Below are 18,185 nucleotides of genomic sequence, written 5' to 3' on the forward strand. Positions count from 1 at the left end.
ATCCCGAAATACTACTGTTTTGTGATTCCGGATTCTAAATGAATCAAACTTCAATCAAAAGAACGAAGGGAAACATCATGAGAAAAGTTGGCTTCGTCTTCCTATTGATTTTATTCATCAACCTTACTCAAACAGCAACACAATAAAGTAAAATAAGCTACGTTTCAGAGTTCTTTATTATGCTTCGATATAACGTACATTTCGATACAACGTACAATTTTGAAAGTAAAATGTACGTTATATCGAAGTTACCCTGTATATGATTGTTGTTGTTTTCATATATCATAACCATTCAGTCGTATGTAAATCACGCACTCGAAATGCAACTACAGTACAGAAAGAGCAAAATATTGCACTGAAAGCTCCGCCTTTGCCATCAGCTCTAAAAATAAAAGTTTTGTCCCACCCGAAGTCTGATAAAGAAGAAAAAAATGTATCTCTGAATTGATACTAGTTATAACATCAAAATTCAGAATTCAACACAAAGTATTGGGACAATTGCGTCAGTTTGGATAAAATGTCTCAATTTACATTTATTCATTACTAGGTGCATTCATTACTAGGTACCCTAATGATACTAATACTACAAGGCTAATATCTACTTAAAACTATACCTAACTGGAAAGAGTCAAGTATGGTCAAGTATGCCTTTTTCAAGCTTGCACGAGATAAGTGAAAATCATAAAACAAGTAGCAACGGTTGAAAACACGAGACATACTCGATACGGGTTCGTTGTAACCGTAATTTGTACGAGAGTGAGGGAGGTGGAAGAAAGTATGAGAACGCAGATTAAGAAGGCGTAGGTTAAAATTTATCAACTGAAGAAGATCAGCACAGTCGATTTTCGAGGAAATCAGATCTAATGTGAAAGTTGCTTTCGCTAAATCCCTACGTAAGCTCAGCAAATCGAGTCCGATCAATTTACAACGATCCTCATAGCTTGGCAGATTCGAAGGATCCCTCCAGGGCAAATTACGTAGAACGAAACGGACGAATTTTCGCTGGATAGCCTCAATCCGCTGGACTCCACTTTGGTAGTAGGGAGACCACGCGTATTCAAGAGTAGAGCGGACTAGAGCACAATAGAAAGCTTTGATACAATGTAGGTCTTTGAACTCTTGGTGACGCGAAAAAAGAAACCTAAGAACCTAGATGCCTTGGTGATGATGTACGAGATATGATCGCAGAATGTTAGCTCAGAATCTAGGACGATACCAAGGTCCTTGATAGTCATAACACGGTTTAAGGGGATATTGTGTATTTTATACGAAAATGTAACAGGCGATCGTTTCCGCGTGAACGATATGGCTGAACACTTTGCTGGATTCAAAACCATTCTATTTGTGTCGCAAGAGATTTTCACTGACATCACACGATCAGTAAGATATGAGTGTAACCAGCTGAAAAGAAAACTATGGAACCCAAGGCTTTGGAGTTTTGCGACAGCAATTTTTTTTATCCCAACAGTTTATTTTATTATGCTCATTTAGCAATTCAGCTGTAACAGAGCCGAATTCATTCGTGTACATTTTTTATCTTAAGACAGGTGTTTAAAAGCATCATGTCACTTGTACTCTAAGCTGAACAAAATCCAATACCAAATCTGATTATTCAAAAGTACTGTTTCGAGAGACTATCGTGTAGAAATATAACGAAACTTGTGAACAAGTCTAAGTCTGCTATGTACCAGATTATCAGGAAGTTTGAGGGGCACCATACTCTTGGAGATTTGCCTAGAACCAGAAGAGGTGCTACCAATGTGTGAAACGTGTGATGCATTTGCTGCCCACTAAATCTGACTCTGTACAGAAAACTGTTAAAATCATCGAGGTTAGCGTTGGACCCTTCCAAAATATCAATCCGAGAAACAACATCAGAAACTACGATAAACAGAAGACACTGAAACGGACGGAACAACATGAACGGGCAAAGGAGCGATGCCGGAGGTTGGATACGATTCTGAAAAAGCGGAGAAACTGTTTCATTTCGATGGATGATGAAACTTATGAACACAACAACACTTCCGGGCCATACATTTTCAATGCTATTGTTGGCAATAAAGTGTCAGATACTAAATGGTCGATTAGGATGAACAGGTTTAGCGAGAAAGTGCTTGTATGATAAGTTATTTGTTCTTGTGGAAGGAACTATCAACGCTGAGAATTATCGAAAGGATTGCATTTGAAAACCCGCCGATGCCACACCTTTCATCCGCTCACTACGAATATCGAATATCTTGTTCCATTGACTGGTGCAAATTCTAATACGGTATAAATTTCCGAATAGCGGTTTCGAACAATCGCAAAAGCGCTACAAAATTCATTTGCATGCTTATCGACTAGGCACAAGGCAAACCGACATCTAGCCGAGAACCCAAAGAGATTGCAAGATGTCGATATTCGTGTTCACAACACTACGATGAATATGTGAGCACTGATGCCATCGAAATTTCGGAGTGCAAGGATAGCCCGTTGATTAAAATTTCGGCCTTTGTTTTCAAATGTGAAGGCATAATATAACGGTAGCTAAGGTTGTCGGGCTTAGTTTTAAATATTTATGAAACCATTTAATTTGTGAGAAAAACAATATCAAAACGATGAACATCGATATGAATCACGGTTGTGATTTCTATAAATTATTCGCAAATTGGTACAAAAATTCCATTGGAACAGAAATTCTGATGAAATCAAGCTGATCGTAATAAGGAAGGTATAATATCTCTGATCGGGTACTAAAAATAATCCACAACGCACCACCTGTCGAAATCCATCGAGAATAAAACGTATATGCGAGTGTATATTTTCCGCGTAAGCACATTTGCATACGAATGATAACCGTTATCAGCGTGAATGATCTCAATTTGTCTCCAAGCCCCAAACTCACATACACACCAATCCGCCAATGACACGTCCAGTGGACTGTGGTTTCGTGTTCATTAGAAGCCAAATGATGGCTCAGCACTAATGATGACGAACCAACCAAAATGGTGACCTGTTCCCATCTTGAAAGCAAGACCAGTCCGATAAAGATCTCACACACCAATATGGAGATATTAGCATATTTTGCCAAAAACAAAATCCGATGGCGAACACACAAATTGGTGATGACTTTGTATGATGTTAGAAGAAAAAGAAACTGGAAGTATGCTTGAGTATAAAGTTCTTCTTTCTTTGGTGGGCAACTCTCCCCACGAAACATTCGCCTGAGCATAGAATGATAAAGTTTATTTATTTTTGCGAATGCGAATGACACAACACGTTCTCGCGTCCCATTTTCGTGAATAACATCGAAACAAAACGTGTTCTACTAGTGAACGGGGGCAATCGTTACCGCCGAATCCGAGACCTTGAAATTGATCGAAAGCCAATCGTTACCTGGTGAAAACTTCTTTCCTCATTCGGATCAATCAAATCAGTCGAATCGATTGGATGAATGCTTTTTAGCCTTAAGTCCCATGGGGGTAAATGTGAAGGACTTCTCCAAACCTAACGGATTACACCGCGTTTTACTCTATTAGAGCCGAGTCAACCCCTGAAATGGCCACTAGTGATCAAAGCACTTCCGTACAGAGAATTCCGCATCTTACCGGAATTGATACACGCGCTACCGGTGAGCGCGAAAAAGCACTCATGACCAATAAATATGGCAAACGGTTCAGGGCTTACATCCGTGGCAGGCAGCATTTACATATTACGAGACCGGCATCTTCGCGCGATCTTGTGGCGCTACACAGGACGGAAAACAACTTTCACTCGACGTTGAACCAAAGGGGGAAAAAAGCGTTTCGAGGTACTAGAGAGAGGGTTGAGCGAGTCCCAACTCGCAGAACTCAAGTCATGTCATATTTTAGTTGGTTGTTATTCAGTAAACAACAGTAAGAATCAGCAAATGTTAAAAAACCATGCGATAAAAACTGATAGGCTAGAATCTAGCTTGAAATGGGCTTTGCACTCTTAAAGTTAGAAAATAACATTTTTCGTAGATGAAATCTTCCACAATGCCACTGACGGACTTTCAAGTGACTGCGTGGTATTGTTTGTTAACTGCAGCCTTTCAATTAATAAAAATGTAGTGATTTCACAGAGATGGAAAAAAACTGAATATAGAACAGTAACAAAATAATTATTTTTGAAAAATACAACAAACATTCCAACACTTTTTCGGAAAAAGGGTTTAACGGTTTAAGTGCGGAGCAAAATATCATACGATATATGTTATAATATATACCGTATACGGCAAATTTAACCAGAATTTTTTCGCCTGAGACATCAACAGTGGAAATAATAAAACAAGTGAGCAATTTAACAAATAAAAGAGACATGTTTTGCGAGCGGATGCAAAGGTAAATCATGTATTATGCATTTTTTCTTCTAACTTCGTTCCCATGAATGTTGTATGTAGCACAAAATTGCGTGCAATAATTCGTTCTATCTAACAAATTAGCAAGATGTTAAAGTAATCAGATGCAATATTTCATGCATCACTCAAACTTCATGTAAGATTTCAGCAAAGCAACGAGGTAAGTGTCACCCATACAGTGATCATTCATTAATTAGGATCGGCATTACATCACATCACAAAAATGAAACGAAATGAAATTTTAATATTCTTCATGACTCATGACTCATATATTCATAATTCTCAATGACTCAATTCCTTCTATGGTAGATTGAGCAGTAGAACCAGTTCGACTTGATTGTGATAGTCTGCAAACGAACATTTCACCGAAAAAGTTACTGCTCCCGATGCCTAATAATAAGAATAAAACAATGGAAAGAAATCACAATACCATAGCTATCCATTAAAAATAAAGCAACTTCATGATTTCATGTGCATTTTACCTCAAAATATCACGAAATCGTGAGTATTTTCAACTTGTTTTTTCGTTTTTTCGCCATAAATTTCATATTCAATGTAATCAATAACGATATAATTTTTTTTGTTTACCGGTTCACATATACGTCATCTACCATTCCACTCTGTTACGTGCCCCACTGATAGTCATTAATCATTTTCAGTTAGACAATCGAACTTCCTGCCAGAAGCTTATTATCTCTCTTTGTTTTGTTCGTTACAAACCGTTTGAAGGTTATGAGTACATACAACAAACGGCCCTTTTCAAGGCTACTATTTACAGTTGCAAAAGAGTTAAACTAACAGATTTCTGAACAATGAAAAGAATTACATTTAACACTTTAAGGACCGGGAAGAAATCTGTAAGACATACGCCTGGGACCGCACGCTTTGACTTGTGTGAAGTTGCTTGCTTTGCTTGCAAGTTTTTAAGAGGCTTTAAAGTTTGCAGTTCATTCGCCTCTATGTGTGAAGTTATCGGATGAAAGTTCAGCGGATAAAAGTTTTTGTTGCATGCATGTTTTGACGTAGGACTACGTCTTTCATTTCTATACCGGGGTGTAAAATCAAAGTTTCCAAAACGAAAGCGTTACGCCGGAGACCGAGATTTTGAGTGTTAATAGCTCCTAAACAACTGAACGAAATGGTATGATAAACACTTCATTCGAAAGATAAAATGTCTACGCGTTCTATACTTATTACTTTCTGATCCAAAAAGTTGTTTCAATAGTTATAAATTTGCTTTCAAAACAGGCTATTGAAATCACCAATCGGTGTATAAGTGAGCGCCGCTCGGAAATCCACTCAGTTCTAGAGGCGAATGAACTGAAAAGTTTAAACCCTCTTAAAGCCAAAAAGAAGAAGAAGAAATCCACTCAGTTCTAATTGAACAGCGATTGGAGCATGTTGTCGCTGTTGTGGTGAAGCTCTTCATTTATCATGAAAGCGCGGATGAACGGTGTCACCAAGAGCCTGTTTGTGCACCTTAGGCCAGAAGGGAATCCATCAGGAGGAGAGTGATGCCACAAACGGTTCCCCGGGAAGATCTCGAAGCAGCCGCTACACACACACACACACACACATACACGCACGGAATTCTATCCGTTCGGATGCCATTCAGCATTGAGAAAGATCCGGAAAATAATCTGCCAGTTCCTCTAGGAATTTAAAAATACATTCTTGTGAAAGAGTTTATTTGAATGTTTTCTATCCATGTAACACTGTGACCAAATATGTTTCAATCAAGTGCTATTAACAGGTGGTTATCGAGTTAGCATAAACCACTGGTGGGCTTCCAGTATCGAGGAAAATGTGGAAATATCCAATCGTTACTGAAAATAATCTGCCAGTTCCTCTGGGAATTTAAAATTACATTCATGTGAAAGAGTTTATTTTGATGTTTTCTATCCATGTAACACTGTGACCAAATACATTTGGTTTTGTGATTTTTCAATCAATCGCAATTAACAGGATAGCTTCTGAAGATTATTCTTCCCCATCAGTAGGATATCATTTAGATCATTTAGAATGAATTCAGATTCAACTTCAAACAAATGATCTCTAAATCAACGATAGTCCTACGTCACCCTTGCGGTTATACCATAGATATAACCCACTTCCTGTTTCGTTCAACGTTTTGCTGGATTTAATGAATAATAAATTATTTCAGTTGAAATAAATTGATTGTTTATCAAGTAACAACTTTCAAAATCATGCTCATTAGATAGAGAATTGAATCATTCATCTTTCCACATAGTTCATTTTTTTCTTGATCGTGACAGAGAAAAGTTATAGACTAAAACGTGAGCGGTCAATATTAGAAAATATACAGAATTTTGAAAATCAAAAAAGTTGTTCCAATAGAGTTATCGAAGTTATTCGATAGACAAATATTTCACCTATCTTCCAGCCACAATTTTATCAATCGGAAAAAGGAAAATTTATCAGTCTGAGAAAAGATATAGCCCATTTCTCTGTAAAATATTCCGTGTAAATCCATGTAAATTATGCTTTAAAGTGATTTATATCCCATCTTCATGCGTTGATATTTAACGATTTTAAAGCATTTCAAAAACAGCCTAAAAGTTCGACTTCGCACTCTGTTTGTTCATTTTTTTTTTCGAGTGTAAAAAAGTTCAAAAATTGTTAAATTTATTAATTTCCCTTCCACAACTTGTATACATTTTGTCCCAAACCTTTTCTCAGACTATTTCTCGGCCAATGAAATTTGGCTGAAAATGGATAAAAGTATTCTCTATCCAATGAGTATTATCTCAAAACTGTGTTTTGGGTCCTTTCAAATAACTTTTTTTAATTTTCTTTAAATTAATTAATTACCCCCAAACAAGTTGTATATGTTTTGGGCTATAATTTTTCTTAGATCCTATTGCGACCAATGGAAATTTTGCTAAAGAAAAAAAAATTCTATATCGAATAAGTACTATCTCGAGAATGTGTTTCGGGTCCTTTCAAATAACTTTTTTTCAATTTTGTTTAAAATAATTAATTTCTTCCATACAATTTCGACCTATAGCTTTTCTAATACCCTTTTTCGATTAATAAAATTATAGCTGGAAAAAGGTAAAAGATTTCTCTATCGAATAACTTCGATAACTCTACTCGAACAACATTTTTTGATTTTCAAAATTCTGTATATTTTCCTATATTGACCCATGCTCACGTTTCAGTCTATAACTATGTGGAAAGATGAATGATTCAATTCTCTATCTAATGAGCATTATTTTGAAGGTTGTTACTCGATAAACAATCAACCTATTTCAACTGAAATAATTAATTTTTCATTGAATCCAGCAAGATGTTGAACAGAAACTTGCACCCAACAAAAATTTTCATCCATTAATTTCACACAAGTCCGTAAAGAAGGAACGCGAAAACGAGAAATCTCGTGAGCGGTCCGCAACGGATGGGACGCGAAACACGAGAAATCTCGTGGGCGGTCCGCAAAGTGTTAAAATAACCAAGTGTTCTGAACCTTCACAGTCCTACGTCAATCTTCCGTCCGTGCCCCTAGGCTCAGACCCTTCTACTTTATATAAAAGCTTTAGCTTTTCAAGTGCCATTTTTAAAATCCATCGAATAATGGATGAACAATAAGCGATAGAATCTAGACTATATCAATCTGTATCCTCATTATGTTCCTGAAAGCAAAATCCTGTGTTAAAAGGTGCTCCCCGCAGTAACAAGAGAAGCGCTATCGCGCTCCTCCGCACTCAAAGGGTTAATATCTGTGCAATATCATTTTTCATTGTCGTACATTGTTGAACGTACCAATTGGCACATTTAGCTGAACACGGAAATCTACACTGAAAATACAAATTTATTTTTTTTAAGATGCTTAAAAATAAACTAGAATTTCCTTCATTTATAAAGTTCATTGGTAATAAGAAGTAAACAAGGAGCAAAAACGGTTCTTAGGCTGATGTCACATTACGCGGATTCGCCGCCGCGGATATCGCGACGGTTTTTTTCTCGATTTGAAATCGCTTCCAAAACCGCCCCGCTCTGTGTGACATGACTCATTCACAATACACTGTATATCCTCCGCTGCGGTTTTACTCGCGGAATCCGCGGCGGCGAATCCGCCTAATGTGACATCAGCCTTAAGATCAAGCAGGTTATGCAGCTCCTAGTCAGGAGTTTTTATTCCAGCTTGGGTGAACATCTACCGGAGACATGACCGATGAGCGTTGATCGAGGGATACCATGAGGCCTAACAGACTTTCTTATTGACATTGACACTCAACGTTGGCTTTGGTCGTTTTTAGCTGAATATCAGTCCGGCTCTGCCGGTTTGTCTTTATAACATAAGCATAAGGAATCTACAAAAAATAAGGACGCATTTTTCCTGTCAGTGAGACACAAAACGGGTGTCGATTTTACCCTGATTTAAGGTGTCGGTTCTACCCTGAATGGACTTGAAATTTAAAAACAAAACTTTTGAACATTTATAAGCAATAAAACCAGTATACACTAAACAATGATCTATGATGAATCAGGCTCTCAAAAAGAATTGAATTTTACCAAGTTTTCCAACTAAAACACTTAAATTCCACTAGCGAAATTTCACACGGACTGTTTCCAGTTTGCTGATCGGTTTTGTTTTGAACAAAACGCGACTTGATTAGCTGAATGGCGCCTCGAAACATAAAAAATGGCAAGTGTGTACAAAAGGAATCGAAAAATTTGCAAAAAAATATCTTTTTACTGTCAGAGGGTGTCGGTTTTACCCTGATTTCCCCTAATAGAATGAATCAAAACAATGTTCTAAGTTTAACACTCAGAAGAGCTGTATCTTTCTGTACATTTAGACAAAAAACTGCGGTCTGTACCGTACAGCATATGTAACAGAAAAAACGATAGATAGGTAGATAAATCTGTACATGTGACAACACTGTGTGAGATACGGTTGAAGTACAGGAAGTAATTGTATTGGAAATTGCATTGCAAATTGCTAACGTTTGGATGTTTATCACACATTTTTTTATATGATGTGTATAATTACTGTGAATGTTTAGTAGTGGAATGTCTTAAGAAGAAAAATTGGGTTTTATGCACTTTTGAGCAAAACATTTGACAAACAAGTAAACGTAAATATATCATTAGGATTTACTGGAACGTTCTATGAAACACATGATGTTATATTGGACTGATTGAAATCGTAATTTCTTCACCCAACATTTTAGCACAACTTATGACATCCTGATTTATTACATTAAATCAACGTAAAAATAACATTCTCACTCATTTGTGTAACAGCTCCTGTGGCTATGTGGTTAGCTTGGTAGTGTAAAACAGCGTTACAATCCAGCCGGCCTTCATTCAATCCCTGCTTGGAATCGTTTTGGGTACAATTCTAAGCTGACGTTCAGTCTGAGAGAAGAGAGGTCTGCTCGAATACATACAAACATTTTAAAACCTTTGAAAGAAGTATTTTTGTTTATTCATATTACACGTACATGCATCAAAGCCAAAAAATCTAACTGGAAGATTTCGAAACAAGAAAATTGCAGCTCTGAAATGCTATATTTTATCTCCAGGTACACTCTTTCATAATTCCCTAAACATTTTCGATGTTGCGCCTTTCTATTCAATTTTTCTCTCTCGATTGAATACAGGTTGGACTCAATTATACATGAGTCAATTATATAAAATTTCAGACTCGATTATATACAATTTTTCATAAACTTTTTTTTATATATTTTAAATATAGCTTAATTGAAGAAATAATATAATATTTCAACATTACAGTGAAAGTAAATTTGCAATAAGTACAGTGAAGTAAAAAGAAGAATCCTAGGAGAGATCCTAAAGGCACGGACGGAAACTTGACGTATGACTTTGAGGAGATTTTGTAACTGTTCAGAAAAAAAACATTAAAATTAACTCTTTCAATACTCCAAATAGTGGCTCTTGAAAACCCATTCGTTTAATGAACTGAACTAAACTTCAAACGGATTGTAATAGTTGTAGAGACAGAAAGAATACAAAATCAATAATTTCTGATTCTGTCTATTTTCAATAGTAATCTGTTGAAAAAATCAGATAGACAGATATTCCAACATCAACAAGAAACACTCGACATTATCTGGTTTTCTTGTACTGATGTTAATAAATGTACACAAAATTCCTTATTAATAAAACCATCCCTACAGTAACATTAATCGTTCGGTCGCTTTTCTTTTCTTATATTTATTTAATTTGGCTGAAAACGAGAAAAAATCATCATTTTACAGTGCATTCTTAAACATAAGTTTAAATGTGTGGATGAATGAACAAATCAGAGCATGAACGCGCAAGTGTTGTTCTGATGGAACAGTGGACGGATCTTCGTGAAACATACGATCGGAAGCTGAGGTTCAAAGTAATGAGATAATTAACGCAAACTCTGGGACTACGACATCGCCACAAACACAACTTTAACCGAAGTCCATATCCGGAGAATCCATATGCGAAAAGGTTATCGAAATTTCTGTGCCTGCAAGCACACAAACAGGACGCTGAAGCAAAGTTTGGAAGCCAAAAGATCGTTTGTACCTCGAAAGTTTTACAGCAAGGTTTTGGCGAAGTACAAAGGATGCTTGCTGATGGATGACGAAATGTACGTAAAGATGGATTTAGGACAGCTGCCAGGCCTGATATTCTAGAAGGGCACTGCTAGACGTGATATTCCCAGCAAACTTAAGTTCGTTTTCGCTGATAAATATGCCAGGAAGTGCATGATTTTGCAAGGGATTCGTAGCTGTGGATAGAAAACCAAGGATTTCATCAAAAAACAGGACAATGACTCGAGAATGTATAAAGAGAATGCCTGCAGAAACGTCCAGTGAAGTTTTGGCCAGATTTGGTAAGGTGCCACTATAGTCCAATGGTGCACATTGAAAAAGGCCCCAATCCTCCCAATTGCCGCCAATTCCGCACAATCGAAAAATATTGGGCGATTGTGAAGCGTTATTGCGGAATGTGTGTCAAAGTGACTCGGGATGCTGCAGACATGAAGAGATCGTGGAATAAAATGGCTGCTGAGGTTGACCAACAGAGATTCCAAATTTTGATGAAGCGTATCCGAAGAAAAGTATGCAAATTCATCAAAACTGTAAAGGAATAATTTTTAAAATAAACTATCTATATTCTGATATAGAAACATTTTTTGTACCTTTAACCAATCCCGAGATACAATTGGTTTTATGATTCCGGATTCTAAATGAATCAATCTTTAATCAACAGTATAATCATGAGAAAGATTAACTTCATCTTTTAGTTGAACTTTTACATCATTATTTCTTTATCTTACCAAAATAGCAACACAGAAAAGTAATATAAACTATATTTCTTAGTTCTTTATTATGCTTCGATATAACGTACAATTCGACACAACGTACAATTTTTAAAGTAAAATGTACGTTAGATCGAAGTTTCCCTGTATCTCGTTCTACGCATAGGATACTGCTCGTTTTAGCTCTTCAAATCACCCATACTGTTTGTAAGTTGCATCTACTAATCGTACGATCACTCCTCGTAAGTTCTGGATAGGGTTTTGATCGGGTAAACAAGCTGACCAGTCCAGAGTCTGAATCTATTCGTCTAAATCTAAATTCAACAATAATGATGAAACACTGGAATTTTAGTTTTTTTGAATGTTTCTCGCCTGGACACAACAATAAAGTGTTATAAACGGAGATAGTTATTGTATTCTACACTATATATTTCAATTCAACCGACTTCTTACATATATCTGGAAACTCAGAAAAATTGAATGGTTGGGTAATCACAACATTTGGTATGGTTGCTTTGAGATATTTTTTTTCTGCTTAATTATCACGTTTTGCTAAATAATTTATCGAGAAATTGAACTCTTCATATTACTTCTTATGTTTCGAAATAAAACATTTTCAGTGATAAATTCAAGAGTGATATAAACGAGACGTGATATAAACGCACAGCGATATAATCGAGACCTCACTGTATATAAAACAATTTTTTGACCCTATTATATACAGGATTCGATTATATACAGTGAAAAGAAATTGTAGTCTGTATATAATCGAGTTCGTCCTGTATCACCTAATTTTGGGTGGGAAAAATCCAAAATACAAGTGTTCGAATGCAGTAAAATAGAGAAAAGTTAATTATTATAACATTAATATCTGTCAACCAATTTAGCTAATTATTATCTGTTTCTGTATATCTGTTACCTGTATAATTGTGCTCCCGTGGCCGAGTGGTTAGCGTCATAACTAACATGCCGGGTGTTCGGGTTCGATTCCCGTTCTGGTCGGGGGAATTTTTCGTCAAAGAAATTTCCTCCGACTTGCACTGTGATCACGCGTATTCTAGAGCTTGCCACTCAGAATGCATTCAAGGCGTGTTATTTGGCATAGAAATCTCAACTAAGTACTAATAAAAATGACGCAAGTAATACTACGTTGAGACGGCGAAGTTCCTCTAGGGACGTTAGTGCCATTGAAGAAGAAGAAGATAATTAGTTCAAAATGAAACAAAAATGAAGGTTGGCTTTTAATGTCAAACGGCAAATTTCATGCATCGCGCCTAATTATCATAACAAATTCAGATCTATGTATCAAGTTTTTTTCGTAGAATTTATCACATTGTAAATAAAACAATTGTGCAACTTACATTTGTCTCAACCGCTTCAAGGTACGATACTCATTTAGGTGTAAATATCTCCTCGTCACCGACACAGACCCTTAGTTCCGCAAGCACTTGATCACTCGATTGACTCGTTGTAAATATTACACAACCAAACAAAAGAAACCACGAAGTCATCCACCAGAAAAAAAATTCCTTCCGATTACCGAATTTTTGTTTACTCCCTATAAACGACGAGCTAATCACCGCACCACAAAACAACACTTTCGTTTTCAACAAGCTTGCATTACGTTTCCATCCACCTTCCTTCCCGTCTTCCACTCGAGGTTCTTTGTCCCTAAGCTTTTTCTCGGCCCAAAATCACAACCTTGCCTTGCATTCAGCTTTTTTCTGTTGTTGTTTTCTTTTCTTTTTTTTTTTTTTTGACGGTCACCCTCGATTGACTCTCGATTTTGGATTTTATTTTTCAACGTTTTCACTCGATCAAAATTATTATTTACTTCTCTATTTTTATTTCTTTTACTTGCTAGCGCTAGTCGCTTTTGCCCTCCCTTTTTCGTCGGGGCTTCGCTTCGCGGCCGAAAGAAGAAGGAAAAACTATTTATCTAATTTTCCACTAATTAGGAGCTTCCCATCTGTATCTGTTTTGCTGTTTCTCATTCGTCGTTGGCGTTTTCGTCGTCGTTGCTCAGTTGCTGGTCATTTTGGATGAATTTCTCCCACAAAAAATCCGGCAGACAGTCGGGACCAGAGAAAAAAAACATGAATTACATAAAACACAACGACGAAAATAAAAAAACACTCCAGTCGGACACTCCAACGCAAGGTCCATTCAAGGGGGCCAATGCTGTTCAGTTTGAAATTATCTTTAATTGATTCACCCGCTTCACTCTTCTTCAAAGTTTCGGTTTCACCCTTCCATCACTTCCGCCGTTTTAACACTCTGGTGTCTGTCTATCTCGCGAAACACTTGCTGCCAAAATTCACTTTTTATGTTGGTGTTATTTTTTCTTGTTTCTGTGCTGTTAAATAATACTCGCGGTCTCGCTTTCGAACTTTTTCCGTATGTTCATCAAAACACTGTACCGCTGGGGGTTGGCTTTTTGTTACGCTAATTCAGTTCGGATAAAGTGAAATTTTTCGCCGAGGCCTCTTAGAAAATGATACTAGCACTTAATTTTTTCTGTTTTCGGCAGGTAAAGGGGCCTCTCAATTGAGCCTCTGCCACACAGCCTCACTGTTCCAGTCTCAAATCGTTGGCGTGGCTTTTGTCTTCGATGGCAAGCAAAAAAAAAATGGAGCCCACTAAGTAACTTGTTTCACGAACGATCACTCTCAGCTGGTTTTTCTACACAAACGTAGCTCGTGGTTTAGTGTGGCTCCAAGTCCAGTTCACAGATATGTCTATATTATCTTTATTTTACTCTTGCCTTCACTGCTGGCCGCGGAGAAAAGTGCTTAACTTCACTTTTAATTGTACATACCACGCGGCCGTGGCTAGCGATCGAGAGGCAATAGGTGCCACTCGTGGCGATCCGCATTGATGGCGAAGCGCTTTGTTTCAGTTATCGAAAAATGGCGAAAAGAGAGAAGAAAAGGGCTCACACTTTCTCTAGCCAAGGTTACTTCACGCAATGTTCTGTCATGCATCGATCACATAGACTCACCTAATTTATCTACACCGATCACACTCAGATTGGTTCTAAGTAACACACCACAATCACATGAACACGAGAAAAAAAAGACACTTTCAACACTCCCAAGTCCACGCGCAAGCCCGAGAACACTCCGCGGTTCGAACGACAGAATGGCGAAGAACTGCTACCGCTCCAATACTGTCTCAACACCTGGCAAGAACCGCAGCAGTTCACAGAACAACGAGCTTATCGGTGTGACGGTTAAACATTAACTAATTCATAAAAATCTGAACCCGAGCGGAGACACCTTCCGTCCACACAGAGAGTTCGAGAGGTGCGATCGATTCGCGGGTGCTCGCGTCTACTTAGCGACCGACCGACCGCGCGTACACTGGTGATCGCGTGCTGCTACTCAGACGACGCTGGCAGGCACACGTACCACCGCACAACTACACTACTGCTGCTGCCACCGTCGAACCTCCGGATGACCTTTCGAAGTGGACTTCTGAGAGTTTGTGTTCTACGCGAAGCCCGCCTGTCGCCAGTCGCAGCGATCGGGTGCACCGAGTTCGTCGAGTCGAATCTGACCTAAACACAAAACCCAAAAACCGCCGACTAAGGGGTCTCGTGGTGTAGTGCTTTTTTGCGCTGGTTTCGACACTTTCGGTAGCGAAAAAAAAGCCCACCAGCAGCCACCAGAGACAAAACGAATACTACCACAAGTGCAGGAGTGGAGACTATCGAGCGCCGCCGCGATGCAATCGATCCGACGTAACGAAAGGAAAAGCTCCGGGCTTTGTCTTTCTCTTGGTTTGCTTCTTGGTGTAAAAAAAGAGAGGAATGAAGAAAAAAAACTCAAATCTACATAAGCTTTGATCGTATGTTGCGATGCGCGAGAGGTTTAATGCAACATCGAGCGATCGTGATTTGCGTGAGCGATCGATTATCCTAGCAGAGGCTTCTTTACTATTTTATTTGATGAATTCATCACCACCCAAAGATCGGTCTCTAGTAGCAAAATTACATTAATACTTGAGAGACTTTTTGACAGATAGAGAAGATGGTACTTAACACGTTGAGCCCCGCGTCGGTCTCAGGGTACTGACACTGAACTTTCCCCGTGGCCCGCGTCAGTCGCTGTGGGCTGACAATGCACATTTGGCTAGGAGAGCGTTGGTCACTGGAATCAACAGTTACAATAGAAGATAGTAATGAAACATGCTTGCTTTATTTTCGGATGTATTATAATAGGAGTACCGGTAAGTTTCTTAGTTTTTTTTAAATAATGCTTTATCCTGCAAAAATGGTTACAAATTGATAAATTTAAAGATTGTCCATCGCTAGTCACAATTTTTTCCCATCTCTCTGGCAATTCACGGATCCCTTTGCGGAAATGATCGGCCGGTTTGTCGGCAAACCACGAATCGATCCAATTTTTGAATTCATCAAAATTAGAGAAGTGCTAGTCAACCAGACCATGTTGCATCGATCAAAAAAGGTAGTAATGTCTGGAGAATACGGCGGGTGGGATAGAACCTCCCATTTCAGCGTTTCCAAGTATGTTTCGACCGGTTTCGAGACATGCGGCCGAGCATTGTTGTGCTGCAAAATAACTTTATCGTGTCTTTGCTCGTATTGTGGTCGTTTTTTCTTCAGTGCACGGCTCAAACGCATTAATTACCGTCGGTAGATGGTATGGTATGGTATGGTATGGAATGGTTTCATTCGGTTTTAGCAGCTCATAGTACACCATAGTACACCAGCTGGTCCCACCAAATAGACAGCATAACCTTCTGGCCGTGAATATCCCGCGCGGTTGTCGATGTTGATGCATGGCCGGGGTATCCATAAGTTGCCCGACGTTTAGGATTGTCGTAATGGACCCACTTTTCATCGCTGGTCACGATTCGGTGCAAAAAAAAAAACCCTTTCTTTTATGCCGTTGGAGCAGTTGTTCGCACGTGAAAAAACGGCGTTCGACGTCTCGTGGCGACACCCAATGTCCTATCTTTCGGATCATTGCTTTTTAAACGATCGGATATGGTTTGCTGAGCTACCCCAAGTGTATCTGCAAGTTCTTGTTGCGTTTGTGACGAATCTTGATCGAGTAAAGCCTCCAATTCTTCATCTTCAAACTTTTTTTTGCGGTCCGGAACGTTCTTCGTCTTCCAAGTGAAAATTATCACTTTTAAACCGTGCAAACCACTTCTGACACCTTCGCTCAGTTGGAGCATGGTTACCATAAACTTCCACCAAAATGCGATGACTTTCCGCAGCTTTTTTCTTCATATTTAAGTAATGAAGTAACACTCCCCGCAAAAACACTCTCGTTGGTACGAATTTCGACATATTCGAAGTGGCGAAAAATTAAGTTGTTCACGCTTCAACTTTTTTACACATACTGAAAAAGACGCGCAATGACAGTAGCTTTCCAACGAATGTCTGGAAATTTGATTCACTGGAATAATAATCAAGTAACGCTATCTGTTGTAAAACCGAAGAAACTTACCGGTACACCTAATAGAAAGCGACTGCTTTTTACTAAAATTTCTGATCATTTTTTATCAAATAAATGTTTTTTGAGCTAGAATTGACACTGAACTGGGACCGACACTTTCATCTTAGTTGTGTTGGTTATAACAAACTTTTTGTTCTGAGAGAGTGAAGCAATGGAACTGACAGTAACGAAGTAAAAAAAAAGAATGGAGCTAATTCAATACGTTTTATTAACCCTTAGCGAACGAATGCCGCCATACTCTTAAAAATCGAATGCCGCCATACATGCAGCAATTCGTTATATTTCAGGAATTTTGTTAGCATCTGGAAATAAAGCACTTAATTTCTCAAAGACCCGTCGACCAACTGGTCATCGATTTACAAAAATGCGCTCGTTCGTTAAAGGTTAAAACATTCCAAACAATAAAGTGTTTTGATTTTGGATTATTACAGATGATTACTGCCTTTAAGTCAGAGCTATTTTTCTTTTATCAAATAAATATCTATGAGACCATGGACCGCCACTAAGCTGAGACTGACACAGAGATGGGACTGACACTGAATGGAGCTTATTTAATGGAATTCATTAAAGCATTCGGAATAATAGAGTGTTGTGATTTTGGATTATTACAGAATGTTATTGCATTTTACTCAGATTTATACAATCTTTCTTTCATCAAGAAATATCTTTGAGAGCTGAGACCTACACTAAGCTGGGACTGACACTTTCATCTTTGTCGTGTTGGTTATACCGTTATGAATCATATTTCGGACGCTTAAGGCATATGATGCAGAAAACAGATCTAAACTTCATGCACAGGTATTATTTGGTTGATATTTTTAATAAATTAGTTCAATATGCTTTTAAGCTTTCTACTTTGGTACCTATTTGATTGAAAACATAAAAAAATAATCGAATAAAAGACTTTTCAAATGAAGCTAATAAGAATCATACTTCGGGCACTAAATCAAATGTCGGACAGATTGAATTCAAATTTCGGACACTTTAATTTGTATTTTTTTGGACGAAAATTACATTGCACTTGATTATATTTTATAGTCAACTGCGA

General features: G+C 38.0%; 1 protein-coding gene across 3 annotated transcripts in view; it reads right to left on the reverse strand.

Annotated features, from left to right (window-relative positions):
* The window catches only part of LOC129764825 (A disintegrin and metalloproteinase with thrombospondin motifs like), a 336,932-nt gene extending 321,683 nt beyond the window's left edge, over positions 1-15,249 (reverse strand). Inside the window, exons 1-2 of one of the 3 annotated variants that reach the window (XM_055764325.1) lie at positions 14,650-15,246; positions 13,010-14,093 (exon numbers count right to left, since the gene is read on the reverse strand). The gene's annotated coding sequence lies outside the window, so the exon portion shown is untranslated. Of the gene's footprint in view, positions 1-13,009 lie in introns of all 3 variants that reach the window. The other 2 variants (XM_055764327.1, XM_055764328.1) reach the window with 2 other exon arrangements.
* Between the last annotated feature and the right edge of the window lie 2,936 nt (positions 15,250-18,185).

This window comes from Toxorhynchites rutilus, chromosome 2 (assembly GCF_029784135.1).
Source record: "Toxorhynchites rutilus septentrionalis strain SRP chromosome 2, ASM2978413v1, whole genome shotgun sequence".
NCBI classification, from domain to species: Eukaryota; Metazoa; Arthropoda; class Insecta; order Diptera; family Culicidae; genus Toxorhynchites; species Toxorhynchites rutilus.